This window comes from Staurois parvus, unplaced genomic scaffold, assembly GCF_062004578.1.
Source record: "Staurois parvus isolate SC_StPar_1 unplaced genomic scaffold, SC_StPar_1.0 ptg000082l, whole genome shotgun sequence".
Taxonomy (NCBI): Eukaryota; Metazoa; Chordata; class Amphibia; order Anura; family Ranidae; genus Staurois; species Staurois parvus.
The window spans coordinates 3,516,779-3,542,601 of NW_028317878.1; the positions used below are offsets into that span (position 1 = coordinate 3,516,779).

The window sequence follows — 25,823 nt, forward strand, 5'->3', positions numbered from 1 at the left end:
AATGAATTTTCAGGAGTTTAGTGGTGGGGGAGTTTACAGACAGAAAAAATACCATCACTTTGCATTCAGGAAAACAGCTTTTGAGCATAAAAAAAATGCTCAAAAACACTTGTGTTCCCCCATTAATGTATTCTAATGGCCAGAATTATGGCCAATAGAATGCATTAACGCCAGATGCAGAAACACGCATTAGCCCTCAGGGACGTGCATCAACAAATATGACCGCGCATGCTGCTAAAAGTTCCTATAAACTCCAGTAGGGAAAAAAACATTTTCGAGTTTTACAGAGGGCCTTACTTTCAAATTGCTCCATTGCAAGAACACGGTAAAAACAAATACACGTTTTTGCCGTGTTTTTGCTGCGTTTCCAGTGCATTTTGGTGCATTTCATTTTAATAGAGAGGTGAGTTTTTAGTGCGTTCTTTTTACTGCACCAAAAATACAGCAAGCAAGACATTGCAAAACACAACGGACCAGCTACTGACCAGGGAGAAGAGTTCCATAGGATTTAATGGTCATGCATTTTTCTTCTGCAGAAGAAAACGAGATCAGTGCGAAATCAGCATTATGGCTCATTGTTCACAATCACTTATTCACACAATTTCCTGGAGTTTAAGAGGAACTAAAATGAGGAGACATATTTTAGTAAAGACCTCATTCACTCTCACCAACTCTTACTATAAATATAAATGCAGACTTCAGATCAGAAGCTTATATTTTACTGCTTACTGATCCACAGTACAGCTTAATTTACTACTCACAGTACTTTGGAAGTGCAAGGCAGCCTGAATAGACCTCTATAAGCTGTCTATTAAAGGTCTATTAGCTGATGTACAGGCTGCATGCAGGAATCCATATAACTGCCTTGTGCTTGCACAGTACTATGCCCAGTTGAGTTGGTGAGGGTGAGCGAAGCATTTACTAAAATATGTCTCCTAATGATAGTTCTACTCTAAGTCCAGGAAATTGTGTGAGCAAGTGCTTATGAAAAATCAGCCATAAATGTGCATAAGTGCAAGACTAAGGATATCTTACTTTGTGGCTCTAGTGATCATTATAATAAAGAACCCAGTCGGCACAAGGAAATCTTTTAAAGTTACGAACCAGAGTGCTACAGTTCTGAAATCTGCACTATAGAAGCTTCTGATATGAGGTCTAACCTAACCCTGAAAACTAATTATCATGTATACAGTCATGGCCGAAATTGTTGGCACCCTTGATATTTTTCCTGAAAATCAAGTATTTCACACAAAAAAGGTATTGCATTAACACATGTTTTGCTATACACATGTTTATTCCCTTTGTATGTATTGGAACAAATATAAAACAGAGGCAGAAAAGCAAATATGACATAATGTCACACAAAACCCCAAAAATGGGCTGGACAAAAGTATTGGCACCCTTAACTTAATATTTGGTTGCACACCCTTTGGAAAACATAACTGAAATCAGTCGCTTCCTATAACCATCAATAAGCTTCTGACACCTCTCACCCGGAATTTTGGACCACTCTTCCTTTGCAAACAGCTCCAGGTCTCTCTTATTGGAAGGACACCTTTTCCCAACAGCAATTTTAAGATCTCTCCACAGGTGTTCAATGGGATTTAGATCTGGGCTCATTGCTGGCCACTTCAGAACTCTCCAGCGCTTCTTTGCCATCCATTTCTGAGTGCTTTTTGACGTATGTTTGGGGTCATTGTCCTGCTGGAAGACCCAGGATCTTGGACGCAAACCCAGCTTTCTGACACTGGGCCCTACAGTGCGACCCAAAATCCTTTGGTAATCCTCAGATTTCATGATGCCTTGCACACAGTCAAGGCACCCAGTGCCAGAGGCAGCAAAACAACCCCAAAACATCATTGAACCTCCACCATATTTTACCGTAGGTACTGTGTTTTGTTCTTTGTAGGCCTCATTCCGTTTTCGGTAAACAGTAGAATGATGTGCTTTACCGAAAAGCTCTATCTTGGTCTCATCTGTCCACAAGACGTTTTCCCAGAAGGCTTTTGGCTTACTCAAGTACATTTTGGCAAACTGTAGTCTTGCTTTTTTATGTCTCTGTGTCAGCAGTGGGGTCCTCCTGGGTCTCCTGCCATAGCGTTTCATTTCATTTAAATGTCGACGGATAGTTCGCGCTGACACTGATGCTCCCTGAGCCTGCAGGACAGCTTGAATGTCTTTGGAACATGTTTGGGGCTGCTTATCCACCATCCGGACTATTCTGCGTTGCAATCTTTCATCAATTTTCCGCATCCGTCCACGACCAGGGAGATTAGCTACAGTGCCATGGGTTGCAAACTTCTTGATAATGTTGCGCACTGTGGACAAAGGCAAATCTAGTTCTCTGGAGATGGACTTGTAACCTTGAGATTGTTGATATTTTGCCACAATTTTGGTTCTCAGGTCCTCAGACAGTTCTCGTCTCCTCTTTCTGTTGTCCATGCTTAGTGTGGCACAGACAGACACACAATGCAAAGGTTAAGTGAACGTCTCTCCTTTTTATCTGCTTTCAGGTGTGATTTCTATATTGCCCACACCTGTTACTTGCCCCAGGTGAGTTTACAGGAGCATCACATGCTTGTAACATTCTTATTTATCCGCAGTTGTGAAAGGGTGCCAATACTTTTGTCCAGCCCATTTTTGGAGGTTTGTGTGACATTATGTCGAATTTGCTTTCTTTCCTCCCTTTTTTTGTTTTGTCCCAATACACACAAAGGGAATAAACATGTGTATAGCAAAACATGTGTTAATGCAATACGTTTCGTGAGAAATACATGATTTCCTGGAGAAATATCAAGGGTGCCAACAATTTCGGCCATGACTGTATGTAAACCTTAAAGTGATTGTAAAGGAAAAAAAAAATAACAAACATGTCTATACCTATCTGCTCTGTGCAAATGGTATTGCATAGAGCGGCCCTGGACCTCCTCTTCTCGGGTTCTCTGCTAGCACTCTTGGCTGCTCCTCTCTGCTTAGTGCCCTAATGGGAAGCGACTTCCCATGGGCGCACTTGTGTGTGCTTGTTCCCAAGCCCCACTACTGTCCATTGACACAGAAAGTAGGACTTGGCTCCACCCCCACTCCCTTGTCACTAGCTTTGATTGACAGCAGTGGGAGCCAATGGCTCCCGTGCCCAAGCAAAGCCAGTGAAACACGGAAATGAGGGAAAAGAAGAGCTGCAGACATACACAGCACTGGATCGAATGAGTGCTTGAGTAACTTAATGCAAGGAATCCATTAAGATAAAAAATGTTTAGGCTTTAGAACCACTTAAATAATAAACTTCTTCCATTCTCTCCTTTTTGGTTTGCTATACAATTAAAGTGATTTTCTAAATCTGTTTTAAAAGTGCAAATAAATACCAATTAATCCTGACAAAAATTCAGTGAGCTTGTAACTTGCTGTGCACATGGCTGCATTGAAATCTCTGTCAGTGTTATCAGCCCTGCCCATTTCATCTCTGTTACAGAGTGAGGAAGTGGGAGTTATTCTGTATTCCACATCAGGACCATTAAATGTCAAGACAGCGCTCTTCCCAAAAAGATCTCTTATAATACAAAAGTGCTGAAAAACAACTTGAAAAAAAAGTGTGGGAAAGGGTCCAAAACTACAATGTGTGATTAACATCAACAAAAATATCAAAAAAGTATTTAAAACTATTAATTACAAAAGTGTGGGTAAGTGTTCAAAAGAAAAAAGTAAAAAATCTATAAATATGTGAAACAATTCGTGAAGCAATCGATGAACTGATGGAAAGAAATGTATTATACCCAACCAGAGCAAACGACCAAGGAAATTTATAGCACTTTACCCAAAAAAAATCTCAATTAATGCTAAAAGTGCTAAAAACAAATATAAAAAAACCTGTAATAAAAAAGTGTGGGAAAGTGTCCAAATGGTGTGCTTTGGTTGGTTGCCCTGTTTGAGTTGATAGCTGCTCTCCTTAAATATACTCCTTATTTATATTTTTTCAAGTTCCAGAGGCACTGTTCTTATCTGTTAGTCACATCAGGAGCATGCTACCTTGGGGGGGGGGCAATGCCAGGGGGGGACTGACCATTTGGAAACTCGGGCACTGCCCGAGGGCCCGGGGTCAGTAGGGGGCCCCATGAGATGCCCGTGGTACCTTTTTCATAGGCTTTTTTGAGTTTGGGCAAGGACACAGGGGCCCCATGATCCCCTATTGCCCGGGGGCCCCATGAGTTGTCAGTCCGCCCCTGGGCAATGCTGTTCTTCCATGGTTGCAGTAGACCAAATTAACTTTGTCACCGTAAGATACAGTATGAAAGGTGCCACTGGCAGAAGCACCAGTTGAAAATGAAGGGAAAAAGCCTGAAAAAAAGATAACACATGCAACCACCACATCTAAGGACTGGGATGCTGAAATATATTACATTTTTGTTTTTTGGTTTAGATACAATTTTACTTTTAACCTGCACACTAACAATAAACTAAACTCAACCCTTTAACTTAATGAGCCCTTAAAACTTAACCCTTACTATTGCCCTAACAATTAACCTAACCTTTAAACTGAACCTTTACTAATTCATCTTAACCCTCATTATTATTATTATGATTCTTCAGGATTTATACAGTGCCAACAGTTTGCACAGCATTTTAAAATATGGAGGAAATAGAGAGGAAGATGAAGAAAAGGGAGACAGTACAGTTACAATGCAATACAATACAAGAGGGTTAAGAGGACCTTGCTCATATGAGCTTATCCTTTCTAATATGGTAGGGCAAGTGGTACAAAAGGTACTTAATGTGAGGGAAGAACTAATGACAGAATTAAAGTTCAGTTGTTAGGTAGAGGCCAAATAGGCTTCCCTGAAGAGGTGAGTTTTCAGGGATCGCGTAAAGGTGGCCAGAGTAGGATGATAGCTGGACTGATTAAGGTGGAGAGTTCCAGAGGATGGGAAAGACTCTGGAGAAGTCTTGGATGTGAGTGTGGAGGAGACTAGGGAGCTAGAGAGCAGGAGGTCTTGGGAGTGAATGTATTAATCCCTAAACTCCAATGCTAACCTGAACCCCTAGCATTTAAGCTCACACTTAACAGCAACTACAATAGGATGACCATTTTTTTAGGCGCCTGAAGTGTCAACACAACATTCTAACAGTTTGGTACCAAGATGTACCAGTGTTGAGAGGTTGGCACTGATATCTACTGATCCAAATTTTCTATAGTGAGTTGTTGGAAAAATATGAGTTCAGCATAGTTTGCTATGTGGGCCTCTCTCACCCTGTCACATGAGGACGTGTAATACATTCCAGAAAGCCGTGTCGTTTTTTTGGAGTAGATGCTGCTCTGGTCTGTGTGACAAGGTGACAGCTATGTTGAGCTGATTTTAAGGAAATTACAACATGCAGTATTGTTTATGTGGCCTTGTATGAAAAACTGCTTAGCTGAGCCAGAAGTATGTTTTCAATTAACTCTGTATTTCTTAGGTGTTATTTTAAAACAGTGTGAGAAGACCCTTGCTCTTTCCCAGTGCTGTTCAAAAGTGGCAGTCAACATTACACCCTTCTATGGTATCCCCTCCATTTTTTGCCTGAAATCTGGCTGTCCCTTGATATTCCTTGTTACAGAGAAGCACTAGAGATCTCACCAGACTTCCTTCTGCTATTGTGAAATCAGTTATAGATTCACTGCCTTAAAGTAATTTTTTCATACGTTGTAGAATAATGAAGCATTGACACCTTTGTAAGTTGATTTTCTTTTTGCTGCCTTTGTCCCGTTGGGGAGATTTCCCTTCACATCCTGTTCCGGAGACTCAATAAAGTGTGAAGAAATCTACAAAGTGAGGAGAATTCCTCTTTTAAGCTGGCCATAGTTATTTTTCTTTTCTTTCATTCAACCAGAAGATCCATCATCCACACAAACAGGGTGGAAGGAAGAAAATCCCCCATCCTCTAGGACAGGGGTCTCCAAACTATGGCCTTCCAGGTGTTGAGGAACTGCAAGTCCCATGAGGCCTTGCAAGGCTCTGACAACCACAGGCAAGACTTCCAGAGGCAGAGGCATGATGGAACTTGTAGTATTTCAACAGCTGGAGGGCCATAGTTTGGAGACCCCTACTCTAGGACATTGTATTCTGCCAGTAGGACCTGCCACTGTCAAAATACACTGAACAGAAGTTGCAGCTGCTGTTCAGCAATTTTTTGCTAGTATGGCCTTTGGAGGAAGTCAATCAGATGATCAACTTCTGTCAGGCAGTGATGGCCACACACTGATCGAAATTCGGCTGGTCCCTGCTAAACTGGATGAATTTCGCTCAGTGTATGGCCAGCTTTAGACAGCTGACACCAAAACAAGTATTACAACTGGAAGATTTTCTCTTTCCTCTTGTACCGGTGGCAACTGCAAATTGTTTGATTTCCCTTGCTTTCTGTCTCGGTGTCAGTGACAATGATCACTAGGAGAATCCAGAGTGAAACTGCCTAGCAGTGATGCAGACTGCAATAAACATTTGGTAGGAGTTTATTCCTTCCCTACTCTATCTGAAACAGGAAAAACAAGTTTAGGCTATACATACACTTTATGAGATGGTTCACACTGATGAGAGGTGGAATTCGCAGCGTTTCCATTGCTAAATCCTCACCGCATCACAATCATACCCCTGTCATACAAACCGATGCGGGTGTGTATGTTAAGTTAACAACACCCCGACATTGGTCCACAAAACGCGGTGTGATGTGCAGAATCGGATCACATAGGTGTGAATACCTATGTGATCCAATTCTAGTGCGGACCAAAAAACAGTGCTGCACGTAAAGCTAGCCACAAAAATTCACAATGTCTGCACGATGTCCTTTGGATTAACAATATGCTATGCAGTGTAATGATTCACATATACGAGTATATATGAATTTAAATCCACTCAAGAAAGTCCCTGAAATCAGTGATGGGTTCACTGTACACGTGATACAATTTGACTTTGCAACCTCTGTAGCATAACCTACATAAACAATCCATTTAATATCCCCCCAGGAAGACTCTCACACTACATAGTTCTTGGTAACCTTTAAGGAGATCATACATATAATATAACACATTTATAAATCTTACAGGGAAAATATCTCATTTTCTACAGTTGGCTTGGATTTTGGTTTATGGTTTGTTTATTTTGGTCAATGATGGCGATAATCTGGGATTAATGCTGGTCTATGGTAAGGTCTAGAGTCAGACCTAGAGCTAAAGCTCAACTCACCTCAATTCACTTTTTTTTGTCTGTCTGACACGCATTGCCTGGATAGGAAGTAGGGCAACATCTCTCCCCCATGGGGACACCAAAAACAGTCAAATCCTGACAGACCTTCTAAAACCTTTCCTACTTTAACCATTCCCCACTCTTTACAAAAAAAAAAAGGCTGTACTTGGGCTTTAAGGCTGGGGTTAAATACATAAGTAGGGCTTGAAGATCTGAGCCGAGACTATGCTCAATAAAGCATTACATAGTCTGCGAACAAGCAGTAAAAACAATTCAAAACAATCATCATTCATGTCTGTAGCTATAGGCATTGTGGATAAGTTTATCCTCAAGTTCACAGCAAAAGCCTCAAATCTAAGTTTTTTTTCCTATTTCTTTCTATTACACCAAAATCTTTGCAGCCTGCCAGCCTTGCAATATAAACACCCAGCAGGTGTTCTACGTTGTTAAAAACCCACTGAAACCCCACTTAAGAGTATTTGTTGTGATATTTGAAAATGAATACTTTTACATGACAACCAGCAAGAGAAGTCACGGCTGGCTTGATTAGAGCTATTTTTCTGTGTGCTAGGAACATCTAAATAATTTGATGTCAATAGACACAAGTGCATTTAACAGTTAGATAGGAATTATGTAGGAAGTTTCATTTGGGGTAGGGTTATGGGCTAAACTCTTAGATTGTAAGCTCCAAGGAGCAGGGCCCTCCTATCCCTCTTGTATTGAACTGTATTGTTGCTGTATTGTCTCCCGTTATATTGTAAAGCCCTGAACAAACTGTTGGCGCTATATAAATCCTGTATAATAATTATAAGTTTATTAACTTTTCACAGTAACATGATTTTTGTTGTATGTTTTTGGACAAAAAGCACATGATGCATAGATATGCTGTCTGAGCATTGCTCGTTTTCACTTGCAGATGGGGAGTGGTAAAAATATGTGGTTGAGTGGCATTTTACCACCCTCCCCCCAACCACCTCCCTTATGTTGCTAAGGCAGCCATGATAGTGTATACACATGCAGTAAAAATTATCTCCACTATCGCATTCTGTCTACTGACATGACCCCAAGTGAATGCATATAATTCTGTCACAGTAGTGTGGGCTTTTAGGGGTTAAAAACAAGCAGTGAGGAGGAAGCAAAACACCTCCTCACCATCTGCTGAACACCCTCTGAAAAGCAATGCACTGAGGACTGCTCTTCAGAGGACCAACACAAGTGTAAACAAGCCTTAAGGCCCCTTTCAAACGGGTGGACTCCACCAAGTGGATCCACCTTTTCAGCAGGGGATCTGTCCACTGATCCCCGCTGAGCAGGCAGATGACAGGTCCGTGTGTGCTGCGTTTTTGCAGAATGGACACAGACACAGCCTGCTGTTCTCTTTTTCTCTATGGGTCGGGTGTAAACAGACCAGCTGTCCATTTGCATCTGGCTGTCATCCGATCCGCTAGATAAATGGGGAATGGATCCCCAATCCATCTGCTTTTAGCGGATGAGATCGGATCAAATTGGATGCAGGATACATGTCCGTTTACATCCGCCTCCCCATAGGGAACAATGGATGGTCTGTTTGTGTCCACCTGTGTGAATAAATGTAGCATGCTTTTTTTATTGTGGCATTGCATATTAGATATTAGTAAACACATGTTTGGTATCTTAGTAAAATAAAAACTCTATTTGATTTCATTATTCTTTTTTTCAAACGCAGGAGGAAATTATGCAGAACAGGCAAAATATTTCTCTACAAGTCTTATCCCTTGTAAGTAGGATAAAATATACCAATCCACTGACTGTAGGGGTAGGGTCAGGGGCAGACTGACAACTCATTGCCCCGGGCAATAGGGGATCATGGGGCCCCTGTGTCCTTGCCCAAATGCAATGAAAAAGGTACCAGGGGCATCTCATGGGGCCCCCTACTGACCCCGGGCCCTCGGGCAGTGCCCGAGTTTCCAAATGCTCAGTCCGCTCCTGGGTAGAGTAGTGGCTGAGTGGTTAAAGAAAAGCTATATAGATTTAAACTTAGTAATTAACATGAAATTTAAGCAATGGCTGAATTATATTCATGGCTAAATAGTTATGTGAAATAATTGCAGGGGTAATAAACAAACATTTCACATTAATGTTTTTGCTAATTTTTTCTTTTTACAAACTAACGTATTCAATAAATAAGCATGTAATGTCAATAAAATTGTGTTTGTGCCAAGTGTAAAATTCTCCTGACTACCATAAGATATATATATAAAATATTATGTAATTCATTTTAAGTAAACTAACATTATTCATGTACAATACACAGGAATGCTCTGCATATTAATATGCAAGGTAAAACATTTGTGTAGAGATATAAAAAGAAACATTATAAATATCTTATCTTTTTTTTCTATAAGTGATCAGATGACCTCTGTTCCCAGCTGCATAAGGGACTTAGGTGTCCGTTTATGACACAGAGAATAGCTGCGATTCAACGGATCTCAGCTATTCTCTGGTCATTCACAGTTTATGACACTCAGGAGATCATGTCAGCCCTTCGCTGGAGATCTGTGTTCTCCCTCCAGATTCTCCAGCCCAGAGCTGGAGAATCAGAGGGACCGCAAACTAAGCAGAGATAATTTACCTCTGTTTAGTAAACTTTACTTTTACTGTAATCTCGCGAGATTATAGTAAAATCAGCCGTTTTCCAGAGTTTGTAGACCGTTCTCCAGCGTTTGGAGATCGTTCTCCCTTTGTTTGGAGAACTGCTTCATAAACTGCATTCACAGGAGAACTGTGTTCTCCGAGAATGCCGGAGAACTGAGCAGTGATCTATTACTGCTGGTTCATAAACGGACACCTTAGAGAGCTGGAGGTGGAGACTGCAGGGGGAGTGTCAGTAGAAGGAGAGCAGTGCACTGATATTCCCAGTGGATGGCTGTATGTGGGGGGGAAGGGGGACACACCAGCACACACCTTGGCACTGGAGGATAGGCAAGCTGTGCTCCCAACACAGCCAGAAAACTGACCACACTGGGATGGATGTGCTTCCTTTTCTACCATAGCCAGTTTGAAATAGGAAAGAAGGGGAACTGGCAGGATCACCAGGTATTTCATACAAAGGAAACAGTGCAAATAAAACAGGATACTTTTTAACACAAGTACATGGTACCACGGACAAACAAAAATATAAATATGAAAATGTTGGGGTAGCACATCTAAACCTAAAACAAAAAAGTAATATATTGCAGTTTATCATTACTTAGATGTTGTGGCTGCATTAGTATTCACATTCCAGAATAAGATGCTTTTGGCAAGTACAGAAAATATCTGTTGATCTTGCCAGAAATGCAGTTTCCTTTTCACATCAAAATCTGATATCAGTTCACACTGTACAGCAATGCCCCTGTACTAGTGACATCACCTCCTGCCTACACTGACCTGTTTTGATTGGATACTGCTTCCTTGAAAAAGATTGGCGATACTGTCATCAGAGTTTTTTGCTATCATATCATGGCTGTCAGTGGCCAGGGCCCAGCCTGTTTTGTGATAATTTGATTAGTGCTCCTGTTCCTTGCTCTGCTTCCATTGTAGCTGTCATTAGGCACACACATGCTTGCACTGCATTAGCAATGTTGAAGCAACACAGCTGGCAATATAGAGAGAGTGACTTGTTATACGTTTTATTATTTGTTTATTACAGGTACTTATATAGCGCTGTCAATTTACACAGTGCTTTACATATATATTATACATTCACATCAGTCACTAACCCTCAAGGAGCATACAATCTTAGGTCCTTAATGCACATTCATACATACACATAGTAGGGCCAATTTAGACAGCATCCAAGTAGCCTACCAGCATGTCTTTGGAGTGTGGGAGGAAACCCACACAGGCACAGAGAGAACATGCAAACTCCAGGCAGGTGGTGATGTGGTTGGGATTCAAACCAACAACCCTAGCACTGCCAGGTGGAAGTGCTAATCATTTATCCACTATGCTACCCCTATATATGGCATTTATCTCTTTTATGTTCATTTGTGCACAAAGGATTTGTATGTGAGCACTGCAAGCATTGTTTTATTTTAGTTTTAGATTAGAACACCAGTCAAATTTTTTTTCACCCTCTCTATTTGTACTGGTGACCATTATCATGGAAAATGAAAATGAAAGAAAATCCCAAATTTTGAGTGGACACTGACATAGGGAAGTTGAAACTCTAGTTCTGGTGACCCTGATGACTACCAGGGATTTCCCTCATTTTGCAAGGATTTCCTCTAACTTCCTGCAGTGGCTATGGAACAGAAAGTGGAGAGAAATTGCCCCAGTGGGACTAAAATCGCCAAAAAAAACCTGACAGGGATTATAGCTCCCCTTACTCTATGCAGAATGAAAAACAAAAAACAGTGAAGCATAATGCCAAACATACTGTAAAAATAAATTTATCATTTACATACACTTTAAGTATATAGTTGTTCACTATGTTACCTTTTGTACCACTAGCCCCTCCCTCCTAGATTGTAAGCTCGAAGGAGCAGGGCCCTCACATCCCTCTTGTATTGTTGCTGTATTGTCTCCCGTTATATTGTAAAGCGCTGAGCAAACTGTTGGCACTATATAAATCCTGTATAATAATAATAATAATAATTAACAGCATTGTAGCGAAAATCTAAGTATATTCCAATCATGTTTTTTACAGGATGAGTGAAATTGGATGTCTGTGCTAACAATGTATGAGATTTGCTAACATTTTAAATACATTGATTAAAATGCGAATTGATAAGCTTTTTTTTATTAGCAAAATATATTTAAAAAGTACTACATGTTTTACATGTATCTAAATTTATAGAAAGGCAACACATCTCTATAGAAATGGGGTGTCAGGGAAATGCCAGACGGCAGGTTTTTCATCAAATTTTACACATTTTCAATATTTCAGAAGATAATGTTAGGCAACAAACATTCCACAAACATTTCAGCTCCAGGCTATTTCTGGAACTTTTTGTTCGCATTTTAAAATCAGTATTTTTTGCTAGAAAATTACTTAGAACCCCCCAACATTTTATATACAGTATATATATATATATATATATATATATATATATATATATATATATATATATATATTTATTTATTTATTTTTTAAACAGAGGCCCTAGAGAATAAATTGGTGAGTTTTTCAATTGTTTATGTCACACAGTATTTGCGCAGCGGTTTTTCAAACGCAATTTTTGGGGAAAAAATACACTTTTTAAAATTTAAGTGCAAAAATACACAATGCATAACTTAGTGTTTTGTAAAGTATTAAAGATGATGTTATGCTGAATAAATAGATACCAAACATGTCATGCTTTAAAATTGAGCACACCTGTGCAATGGCAACAAACAACGTACATTTTACTATTCATAGGCAATGCTTTAAAAGACTTTGCAGGTTACCATTTTAGATTTCCAGAAGAGATCTAGTGCCATAATTACTGTGTATGATCTGATGTTTGCTGTGATAACTCACATATGTGGGATGATTGCTTTTTGCATGCTTGTGGGACTGACACGTGGGTTTGCAAGCATGGGTGGATGAGGGGACTTAAAAAATGTTTTAATCATTCTTTTTTTACACTGTCACTTTACATTTTTTTTAATCAGTTTTCTTGCTGTCACAAGGAATGTAAACAATAGACATGTGCAGCAGGTCCAGACTGACCATAGGGCACACCGGGGCCACCAGGCTTTAGGAGAGCAGCCTGTTGATGACCGGCCGCACAGCAGAACGTAAGCAACGACCGCAGCCTGGACAGAGCAAACACAGACCGCGGCCGCCACTCAGCTCCCGCTGTGCAGCTATGCCTAAAGCAGGGCCGACAGGAGGAGCAGCAGTGACGGCTCCAGTGAACAGCAGGAAGCAGCCGCCAAAGACACACAGACACCTCCTCGGCTGGCCGCTGCACACAGCTGCACTGCCTCTCTCCTTCACTGGTGGGCACACTGTGACAGGTCTGTAGCGGTGGTGTACTGGGCTGTCTCTTTGCTGGATGGTCTGTCTCTTTGCTGGAGGGGCTGTCTCTTTGCTGGATGGGCTGTCACTTTGCTGGTTGAGCTGTCTCTTTGCTGTATGGGCTGTCTCTTTGCTGGTTGAGCTGTCTCTTTGCTGGACAAGCTGTCTTTTTGCTGGATGGGCTGTCTCTTTGCTGGATGGGCTGTCTCTTTGCTGGATGAACTGTCTCCTTGCTGGACTGGGATGTCTCTTTGTTGGACTGAGCTATCTCTTTAGTCAGTTGGGTCCAGCAAAGAGACATCTCAATCCAGAAAAGAGACAGCCCAGTCCAACAAGGGCCATCCCAATCCAGCAAAGAGGCATTCCTGTCCAGCAAAGAGACATCCTGTCTCTTTCCTGGATGGAGATGTCTTTTTGCTGGATTGGGCCATCTCTTTGAATATATAGGGGGCACTGTGATTATATTTCTAGGGGCAATGTGATATAAAGAGAACTGCGCTGTAAAGCGGCACTGTAATCAATACAGTGCCCCTTTACAGTGCAGTCCCCTCTATATTACAGTGTGGAGGACAGACTCCGTGAATATTCTGTCACCAACTGCCCCCGCGAATGCCCTTGCACCCTCCCCTCAGAATATGGCTGTTCAGTCTAAAATGCCCGGGCCTATTTTTTGTCCCCATCCGGGCCTGCGTGACAGGTACTCTTTATGGAGGGATCTGAAGTCTATATGACCCCAAATCATTGCTCTGCACTTGAAAGCATTCAAAACACAAAGATCAGTGTTTTTTAATGCTTCCATTTTTCTTTAAAAAAATTATGCCATTTAGTTCCGAGTAAACTGGAAGTGATGTCAGGTCATTGCTCGCGGTTTACTATAACAGAGAGCCAATCAAAGATCTTGGCTTTGTTCAGCTGTCTGACCAGCTAGAGGATATGCCAGCTGGTTGCTCTGGTCTCCCAGTGGGACGGGAGATCCTGAGAGAGTGTCAGAAGGTAGAGGGAGGGGGGACATCCTCTCCCACTGCTTGCACAAGCAAGCAAGTGGCTAGTTAGCTGCTCAGAGTGCTTGTATAAGAAAGCTGACCGCTGGCTTTAAAAAATGCTGCAAGCAACACTCCGATATAACCACTTGAATCCTAGCAATGTACAGGTACTTCACTAGTCCACAAGGGGATATTTAAAAGTTGTATATAGTGTGCAATAACTGACTTTAGGTAAGTATAAAATATTTAATGTAAATATTCTGTATTTACTAATTCCCACTAGGCACTTTTTCACATCACTAGTAGGCTACCCTTAAGGGGAAAACACTGTGAATTTTCAGTCAGAGCATATTTAAAGTTATTACTGCAGTATTTACAAAAGTAATTTTTTTTATTTTCACATTTCTAATTGCTAAATTTTAGTATAATTTTCTAAATGTATTCAATTTATAGATCTGCAGATTGACCAATAGAGGGAGCCATGGGGGGATTCCCAGGAGGCTTCAGTATGGCTGTGGTGATGTTACATGTGCCTAGGCTAAAGGATTGGAAGCCAGAGATTATAGTAAGCAACCTGAATTATTTATATCTATTTTTTTTATGACATTGAACTAGTTGTTTTGCATGGTAAAAAAACATAACCACTGTGTAGTAATGGAAAGCAGGAAACAGAGCCAATATGTCATATATAATTTACAAATTGTACATAGTTACAGTGTTTCTACAGCAATAGCAGATATTGATAACATTGTTTATATTTAGCTATTTTAACAGCTTGCCAAAAAAAATCCTATTTTTTTTACAGCACTAAAAATCTTTCTACATACACTGCCAAAGGATACAAATGATACGAAAAAACTCAGTTCAAAAGTATGTAAAACCTTAAAAAATTAAAACCTCTTTTACCCAATGTTGTCTTAGTTGTAGTATAATAATATTAGAGATATATATTTACATAGTTAGTCTGGCTGAAAAAAAGACAAAAGTCTATACAGTTCAAAAAAAATTATAATCCTATACCCACAGTTTATCCAGAGGAAGGCAAAAAAAAACAGCAAAGCATGATCCAATTTTCTCCTGCAGGGAAAAAATAGTGATATGCAACCACAAAATATTGTGGTTATGGGCAACAAAACTGAAGTTGCATAGGAAGTCATATGATTGAAAGAAGATACAGTATATGAGTGATCTTCATCTACTAGCTTCTGAGGAAAGTTATGAAACTCCAAACTATTCATATTTTTAAAATACAAAAAATAGGTCTGCTGTTTCTATAAATAACAAATACAAAAAATCAAAAAGCGCAAATAATATATAAAAATTCGTATTCAATCTGAATAAATTACCTTTAAGATGCCAATAAAAATCACAACGTGAACATGATCAACAAATTTGTATTAAACAAAAAATAAATGGTGCATTAGTGCAAAATCACAAGTGTACATAATCATCAAAAGATCATACTAAACCGCAAAGCAACTAAATTGTACAAATAAAAATCTATAATATAACTATAAATCATAAAGTTCATGCCATGTTTAATTAATCCCCAAAGAATCAACCCAAAGGGGATGTTGGAAAATAATCTTGTGATCCAATATGGTTCCAGATGCTCCAACACCTAAGTGAACACGGGCATCTTACCAGAAAAGATGGACCTCTATATAATAGGAGGTCACATAGACATGTATAGTTACATAATTGGTAAGGTTGAAAAAAGACACCAGTTCATCCAGTTCAACCTGTGTTGGTGTGTGTATGTGTGTTTATGTCAATATCATTTCCCATAACCCTGTAGTTTGCATTCACTAAGATGCCCATGATAGAGTTTGAAACTACTGACACTTCCCGCTTACACCACTGCTTGTGGAAGGGAATTCCATATCCTTACCTCTCTAACAGTAAAGAACCCCCTAGGTAGTATAAGGTTAAACTGCTTCTCCTCCATTTTCATGGAGTGGCCACGTGTCTTCCTAAGCTCCCTGAAACTGAATTAATTTCTTCCCTATGCTAGAATCAACATTGGGATTCTTGTATATCACTATCAAGTGTCTCTTCTTAAGCATCTCTTTTCCGCGGTAATTAACTTTAGTGTTTGTAGTTGTTCCTTGTAACTGAGGTCCTCCAGACCCCTTATTAGCTCTGTTGTCCTTCTCTGGACTTTCTCCAGTTCCAGCATATCCTTCCTGAGGATTGGTGACCAGAACTGGGTGGCACACTCAAGATGTGGCTGAACCAGAGCTTTTCTAAAGTGGTCTTATATCTTCAGTAAATACCTTTTTAATGCATGCTAAAATCCTGCTGGTTTTGCTTGCTGCAGCTTGGCATTGCATGCCATTGTTGAGCCTGTAATCTACTAAAACTCCCAGATCTTTTTCCTTCCTGGAATCCCACAATGGCTCTCCTCCTAGCAAGTAACTTGATTTCATGTTTTTTTCCCCCAAGTGCATTACTTTACATTTTTCAACATTAAACCTCATTTGTCATGAACAGTAGTTGTTCACTCCTATATTTGATTGAGGACTTCTTGTAGGGTTTCTATATCTTTTTGTGAAGTTATTGTCCTGCTTAACTTTGTGTCATCAGCAAACCCAGAGATTGAGCAATTTATACAAACCTCTATATCATTTATGAAGAAATTAAAAATAATTGGTCCCAGGGCAGAGCCTTGGAGTACCCCACTTACCACTCCAGACCATTCTGAGTACTCATTTTGGTCTGGAGTGGAAAGTGGGGTACCCCAAGGTATGTATGGTAGGTGAACAATGCTTCCCAACTTTGTTACTTATAAGAATGCTCACATGTACTCACAAAATTGTTTTAAAAAAGACCAGGTTCAGCACTGTTGCACATTGAGCAGGGAGGAATGATGACATTACAACACAGGCCCCTCACGTTTCATTGTCATAAACAGTCTTCCTTATTTTATTCATATTCTTTCCCAGATTTAGTCTCTTTCTGTCCGATGATATGCAACAAATCCAGCTTGATAGATAACAAACTTTACAGGTAATAAAATGGTTGGTTTACTCTGTAAGACCCCATTAGACTGAGATCAGCAAAGTACCTGAAAAGATTTCAGTGCTTCCTGGTGTCACTTGCTTAACATACCATGCCCTTACTATTCTGGGATACCTGCTATGTGACTTATTCAGATGACAACTCTAGTGTTGGCATAGAAGCTGAATTTCAGAGTTGTAGACAATATTCTTAGCTATGTTACAAATAAAACAGTACCACATAATCTTTTAAATAAACTCTTACACATTAATTTAAATTCAAGTAAATATGTTTTCTCTGTTATACACAAAAATGTTTAAATTTGGTAAGTAGCACGAAAACTATGGCTCCAGACATCATTGACAACCGTGAATTGCAGCTCACCAGTCTTTAGATGTGGTTGAGGCATTTGTTTTCGCTTTTCAGACCAAGAACATTTTCTGCAAGTACAGGAATGCCCATTGATCCTTGTCACTTCATGTGAAATTAAAGCTGCAATATATAACATTTTTGTTTTTTTGGTTTAGATATATCATCCTCCACTGACTTGCTTGGGGTGGTGAGTTGTCCCAGTTATGTTCGGCTGGAGAGGACTGATTTCCATTACTCTCTGGGTTGCTAAATTTGTTCTAGGGACTCAGGATTTCCGAGGTACAAAGTAGGAAATCAGCAAAGGGAAGTGAGTGGAAGAGAGACTCATAACTTTCTCTTCTATCCTAGATGCACACAATATAACTGGATACTAACATTTATAGGTAAAGTTGATCCAGGGAATATCCGATTACCTGTTGGGGGATCAGAAAGGAATTTTTCCCCTGCAGGAGCAAATTGGATCATGCTTTGCTGGTTTTTTTGCCTTCCTCTGGATCAACAGTGGGTGTAGGATTATAACTTTTTTTTTGGTTGAACTGGATGGACTTTTGTCTTCTTTCACCCAGACTAACTATGTAACTATATACTAGCAGTGTAGCAAGTGTGAGCTTTCAGACAAGCTGAGATGCGGGCTGCTAACCCCCCTCGAGTGGCCTGCCTAGCCCCTGTATGGGACCAAAGATTGGTGGTGATAGTGGGGTTTAATTTTGTGATACTAGCATTTGGACTGTTTATTGATTTTGGCTAAAGTAAGCTGTCTTTTTGCTTATCTGTGATTCAAATAAATGAACTGATTTGCTTTTACCAATCTGACTGGCAGTTATTCCAGAGCTTCCCCAGATCACATGTGACAGAACTAAGATTGACCTAGGGGGATGAAGTAAGGCCTGGTTGACTGTGGCAAAGTGCTCCTTTGACACGAATATTTGGAATCCGGCTCTAAAATACTCATGTGCTGGTATTGGGTGCCTGCTAGATTAGCCCACTCAATCCCTGGTTACAGTGACAGATGTTTCAAGAACTTTACTCAAAAAGGGGAAGTCCTACATATTTGGTGGTCTTGTCAGTGTCTGACAGGATTCTGGTCTAGAGTTTACAGCCTGCTACATACTCTTTTTCATCTGACAATTGGGAAAGATGCTAAACTGGCTCTTTCATATTGCCCTATTCCAGACATTTTTGCATATCAAAAGAAGTTAGCTATTTACCTAAGTGGCCCATTGCTCAGGCTTGAATAAAATTGTCGGTCCCGTTTCAGGGAGTGAAGGACAGCATGACCACCTTAATGGCAAATGAAAAACTGACTAGCATTTTAAATGACTCTCACACTAAGTTTTTTAAGGTTTGGAAACCTTGGGTGAATTACTCAATTCCCTCCCTAAAATTGGTCCGTCTAGATCGCCTGTGACACATCTTATGTTGGCCCTCAGTCCCCAGGTGCCCCCCACCTTTTTGCCCTCTTTTCCTCTCCTGTTACTCTTGTTTACTTTCTCTTCCCTTTCTCTACTGCAAGTACAGTGGGACTTCTGGCCTCTAGGCAAGCTAACAGACCCTGCACAGCTTGATACCGGCCTAGGATCCCGTATATTTTGCGGATTTGTTTGATTTTAAGTACATTCTTTTTCGTTTGGATGATACTTTGTACAATTGTTTTGTCTCCTTGCGTGGGCAACTTTGTGCTTGTTATGACATGAAAATCAAATAAACATAATGGTAAAGAAATAAAGTAACAGGTAGAATTTTACAACATAAGGGTAATCTACTGAAGCAGTAGCTTTTACACTAGCTAAAGAAAGGAATATGGATAAACATATTCAGTTACTTAACAGACAGAATGTTAACCTTCTATTCACTGGGTACTCTTTTATCTGAACCATTGAGAGGGATGCACACCCCATGACAATCTCTGAGAGGAGAGTCACTTTCCCCACAAGTGCTGATTATGTATAATTGTAAAGTGACCTACCAAATGTGAATAAAACAGTTCTTAAATGTATTCAAATTAGATTTTTTAAAGAATAACTACCATACTAGGTATTATACCCTCATTTTCTTAGTAATACCCAAGCAACGTTAATATAATAATGAATACTACTACTACTACTACTAATAATAATAATAATAGTTATTATTATTATTATTATTATTATTATTAATAATAATGTAATTTTTTTAAATGAATATTTCTATTTAAAGTTCCCTTTTCTTAATAAAATGCTGTTTTGCCAGTATATTGTAAATATTTTATGCAGTAAAACATTCATTAGGAAAAATTCCCAGTTTAGCAGAGATTCTCCCTTAGGAATTTGTCACTGGAAACAGTGGCCAAGGAGGTGTGGGGACACAGAAAACAGCACAATTTGGTTGTAAAAAAGAATTTAAAAAAAAAGTAGATATACTTTAAATGTCTGTCCATGCTGACACTTTATTTTCCTCTTTCAAAAATACACACTTTTATACCACAAGTATAACAAAATCTGAACTACAGTGCAAACCATTTTGTTGTACTAACAATGGTTATCTCATTTGAACTAGCCTATAAAACTCAAAACATCATAATATTTTATTAATAATATAAATCAGTTAATCCCGTTTCAATATCTGTGGATTTCTCCAAAAGGAATGGGTTATCGTACAATACTATTTATGTTATTTCATTAAAAAGATTTTTATCTTAACTACTAATAAACATTTCATACAATATTTTTATATCAGTCAATTTTATACTGGATGTGCCATACATTTTATTGGACCTACACAGTGGCAAAAGATATATTGATGTAAACATTGTTGGCAAATAGCAGCAGAGATGCAAATATTTTAAGAGAGAGGAAAACAGTGCCATATTCCAGACGTGGCAGGGCATGCATTGGTTTACTTATACATCGCCCAACGATAAAATACATCAAAACATAGACTTCTAAAACCTCCTATACAAGAAAATGGAAAGTGCCAGGTCTGCAATTCAACCTAGTGCTCTATTTCCAAAATATAATACCCCAGAGTCTTAATAAACATGTACAAAGCAGCAGAAGAGTAAACAGGAAAATATTTCAAGTAGCAAAGCCCCACTTTTTTGAATGTGCCCTAGTGTTGCAGCTCCAGGGTCCACAAGGCTCCTACTCCCCCCACTTCCTCAGCACCAGCTAGAGGTATTAAAGAACTTGGCACATATCCCTGATTCTGGAGAGGCATTGAAGAGAAACTATATTACTTTTGTCCTAATACTTTTTTTTACATTTATACTTTTTTTTCAAACTATTTTTTCTTTATATGCACTTTTTCAAATTAAAGTTAAACTCTGGGAATTAGACACTCTTTCAGTGGGACATCTACATTGCAAGGGTTAAATACCCATTTAGTCTGGCGGTGCAGGGATGTGATGGGGTAGATTTACTAAAATTGGAGAGTGCAAAACCTGGTGTAGTTCTGTATAGAAACCAATGAGTTTCCAGGTTTTTTTGTCAAAGCTTAATTGAACAAGCTGAAGTTAGAAGCTGATTGGCTACCATGCACAGCTGCACCATATTTTGCACTCTCCAGTGTTAGTAAATCAACCTTGATGTATTACTTACCCTATCTATCACTCCAGCTCTTTTCTCTTCTGTCCAAAGCTTCAGGCTGTGCTCAGGCTGTAGATGGCCCCTCTGTGTCAAACCATGCGGTGCAGCAAGTGTTAACCCTGCATTGTATATGAGGAGGCAAGCTTGCAACAGGACCTGAAGCACCTAGGAAAGGTTAGTAGTTTGGGCAATTGAATAGATGGATGGAGCCTGCATGAGCTGGGCAAGTATTTCTGTTTGTTGCAGCACTTCTAGACTAAACAAGCTTTTAACCTTTGCAATGCAGTAGGGCCCCACTGAAAAGGTAGGTTTTGTCAAATTCCTGGAGTTAATTTTTAAAATGTAATTAATATTTCAAGCAGGTCTTATCACTGACTAGATTGAGAGCACAGCATAAGCAGTTTGCTTTCAAACTGTTGCTCTTTGACTGAAAATCTTAGAGCACCATCTACATAGAGTGGACAAGGAGAGTCTTAGGGAGCCATCTAAATAGAGTGGACAAGGGAAGTCTTAGGGAGCCATCTAAATAAAGTGGACAAGGGGAGTCTTAGGGAGCCATCTAAACAGAATGGACAATGAGAGTGTAAGGGAACCATCGAAATAGAGTGGACAAGGAGAGTCCTAGGGAACCATCTAAATAGAGTGGATAAGGAGAGTCTAAGGGAGCCATCTAAATAGAGTGGATAAGGAGAGTCTAAGGGAGCCATCTAAATAAAGTGGACAAGGAGAGAAGAGGAGTCACTCCACATATTTAGTTGTGTGTTAAATTTGATATTCAGCTACTGAGATCTATAAACAACATTATATATATTTATATGTCATTTTGTAAAGCGCTGTGCAAACTGTTGGCGCTATATAAATCCAATATAATAATACATTTATATCATTATCTATAGTTATATAATATTTCTTATTTACCTCACTAAAAATTTAAAAGAAAAAATAATTTAACATGAGTTCTGAGAAAAGAAATATAAAACTTTATTCATCCCCTTTAAGTGACCACATCCTGCTGTGAGGCTCCACATGCACATTGGCATTGAACAGACCACAATGAAGTTGTAGAGTTTATAGTAATGTCACCGTGTACCCAAGTCCTTTCCCTTCAAGTTATTACCCTGTTTATATATTGTATTAAATCACTATCTACTAAACCCTTTCGCTGCCAGACCAATTTTTTATATATTTCCCACACATGCCTAAATGTGCATTTTTTAAAATGCAAAAATGTACTTAAAACCTCCAAATCTTTATAGGAAGCGTTTATAAAGGCCTTAGCATTCTGTTGGGCCACTGCACCAAAAATGCTTATGGGCAATTCCTGTTTTTGTCATAGGCAGGTACATGAATTTGTTGTTACCTGGCATTGAGGCCCAAGTGCCCATACTGAATACGCCTTCTCATTGTGCTTTTTCCCCGACTACTGTGCCTGTCACCCTGACAGGCACATGGCTGAGGAGTTTTGTAGTGTGATGCAGAGTTGACGGGGAACTCAGAGACTAGTTTCCCAGCAGGTCTACCTTGCGTCTTGTTGATTTACTGTGCCCAGCAGTGGGTGGTTCCATAGCTGCTACTCAATCCAATAGTGGCTTTCAAATCCACCCACTGAGATCTGCTGTCAATCAAAAATAAAGTGGCCCTAAGAGAGAAGAATCTCTCAGTTCCCCATCAGGCTCTGCTCACCCAGTGACTCAAGTCATTTCCCAAATATTCCTGGCCGACAGCTGAATGGGGTCATAGATAAAGCCCTGTGTCACATTCATTACAGTTTCCCAGCACAGACATGCCCCATTCTGAGCACTCATACACCTCTGCACACCAGCTCAGAGTTGGTCTTGAAGTGTTTGTAAAGCCTAACACTAACTATTCTTCAAAACATTCTCTCCCCCCTCTTCCTACATATCCTGTATGCCCTATATAAAAAATATCTGTATACTTAGTCTGGTCCTGTCTGGTCATATGATTCCACAGTGCCAGCTCCCCTTTTTAATTGAGCACTTGACAACAGCCAAAAATTCCTGGCATGACATCACCCATAGGCTCCCTCCTCTCCCCTGCAGTGGCCACTCACTGACACAGGAGAGTAGAAGCTGCAGGGCTGCAAAACCGGAATGGAGTGGATTAAAATTAGGCTAGTACAAATATTTTTTTTTTAATGCAGGAACTGTAGGATAGGTAAGAGAAGAGGAGAGGGGAGGGGACTTTTTCAAGAATAGTTATACTTTTCTTCCACTTTTTTTTCAAGAATCTGTTGCTGCCATAGCAAAACGTTCTTAATGCGGCAGTAGAAAGAACTAACTGAATTCAACACCTGAGTCAGTAATGTTACTGAAAATGATGCAAATGCTTGTCCAAATAAGCTGCTGGTAGTTCTAAAGAAAACAACTGCCAGAAAAGTGTCCTTGGGGCGTTATTGAATTTATCTTTATATTGCCTTATATTTGTGCATTTTTTAAAATAAAAAGCGTATTTTCAATAAGGAATACACTCAAATTAATTTTAATCTCAAAGATTTTTACCTGTGAAATGGCCAAAAAAATTACCATAATTGTAAATAGTCAACCTTTACACCTAAAATGATTCCTCTTATTCCAAGGGAGTAGAGATACACCTTGATGTGTGACACAATAGTTTACATGCATGTACGTACATGTATGTATTTGTCTATGTGTGAGGTTAGGGGGAGGCTTTTAAATGTATTTTTTAATTTATTACTATCACAAGCTGTTATGAGCAGGACCCTCTGAACCTTCTTGTATTGAATTGTATTGTAACTGTCTCCTTTTATTTTGTGCAAACTGTTATAAATCCTTTATATGAATAAACAATAATCACAACCGGGCTTACCTGCAGGTTTACCAGTGTGATAGGAATTTGCTTGTTACAGGTACCCTTTATTGGAATTTCAGGAGTTTATTAGACCCCTAGGGGTTTATTTACTAAAGCTGGAGAGTCCAAAATCAGACTCCCTTCTGCATAGAAACCAATCAGCTTCTAACCTCAGCTTGTTCAATGAAGCTTTGGCAATGAAACCTGGAAGCTGATTGGTTTCTATGCAGAAGTGAGTCTGATTTTGGACTCTCCAGCTTTAGTAAATAAACCCCCTAATGTCTCCCTTGCACTAGAATAGAAGTCCAGGTTTTACCCAGCTGCTCTGGCTGGGGTCTGTCAGGTCTGAACCCGGAAAAATGGTCCGTGAACACTCCATCATGACAGTTTTTCCAGTTTCAGGATCCCAGGAGAAGTATGAGAGGATAATGGAGGTGGAGGGTGTGGCGTGTAAAGTTGGACCAAAAAAAAAATAGTAGTGGCAGTTAAAGGGTTTAAGCAGACACAGATATAGAGTGTGATTTACTAAAGTTAACTGAACGATTGAATATTTGCAAACATGGGTTCTTTCCACTGTGACCCCAGAAAGAAGCTCAGAATACCACTCTAAGCAAGGGGAAGAGTTCAATCCCCCTGGTCCTCAGAAAGAGGGGTGCTAGCTTACTCATTTGTGTACATGAGGAACGCCGCACTCCCAACATGACTGGAGTGTATGGCCTCAGCCAGCACTGCTCTGCAAACCAGGCACATTTTGCCCGCCCACGGGGGCTTATCCATAGAGGTACTCTGATCTCTATGACTAAGCCCTGGTGGGTGGGGCGAAATGCATCAGGGGCGTAGCATGCAGAGCAGTGCTGGCTGAGTCCATCCTACACCTGTACTTACACTCCAGTCAGGATGGGAGTGCAGCATTCCACATGTTCACAGGTTCTTTTCATTTAAAGTGGTTCTAAAGGCTCAAGGATTTTTACCTTCACGCAGTCTATGCATGATGGTAATAAACCTTCTGTGTGTAGCTGCCCCCTAGCCCCCCTAACACTTACCTGAGCCCCATCCCGATCCACAAGTCCACAAGAGCCTTGGTTCTCTGGGGACTCACACTCCTGATTGGCTGAGCCAATCACAGCCAGTGAGCCAATCAGGAGAGGAAGGGGGTGGGGATGTTCCATGTCTCTCTGTGTGAATGGACATGCAGAGCCTTGACTCCGGAGTGCACCTGCAAGGGTGCCTCTATAGCAGTGTTTCTCAACTCCAGTCCTCATGGACCCCCAACAGGTCATGTTTTCAGGATTTCCCTCAGATGAAACAGCTGTGGTAATTACTAAGGCAGTGAAACTGATCAAATCACCTGTGCAAAATAATGGAAATCCTGAAAACATGACCTGTTGGGGGTCCATGAGGACTGGAGTTGAGAAACACTGCTCTATAGCAAGCTGCTTGCTAAGGGGGCACCTGATAGAATGGAGGGGCCAAGAGCACTGGTGGGAGACCCAAGAAAGGGAGGATTTGGGCTGCCCTGTGCAAAACCATCACACAGAGCAGGTAAGTATGATATGTTCGTTATTTAAAAAAAGAAAAACAAGACTTTAGTATCACTTTGGGCATTCAACCCTGGTGATAAGTTTTGCTAGTCCTTACAAAATCATCCAACAAGAAAAACGTTTCCCACACTAATACACTTGCAAACCCATATGAAAGCTCCCATATTATTGTGAACTGCTGTAATCATTTGTTTTTTTACTTCTATTGCTATTAAAGAATACTGAGAATTGCAAATAGTAAAACTATTTGTTTTCTACCAGTATTTGGGAATTTGATTGGGAGTATACTTTTAGCTAATTACATTTTGTACTTTTAGATTCTGTCAGTATTTTTTGTGTTTCTTTTAGCTGTTTTTGAT

General features: G+C 39.9%; 1 long non-coding RNA gene across 5 annotated transcripts in view; it reads left to right on the forward strand.

The window, feature by feature from the left end:
• The window catches only part of LOC149468605 (uncharacterized), a 73,021-nt gene that overhangs the window by 33,098 nt on the left and 14,100 nt on the right, over window positions 1-25,823 (forward strand). For all 5 annotated transcript variants that reach the window (XR_016311673.1, XR_016311672.1, XR_016311675.1 and 2 more), the window contains one exon: window positions 14,613-14,724. This is a non-coding gene — a long non-coding RNA (uncharacterized LOC149468605). The remainder of the gene's footprint in view (window positions 1-14,612; window positions 14,725-25,823) is intronic.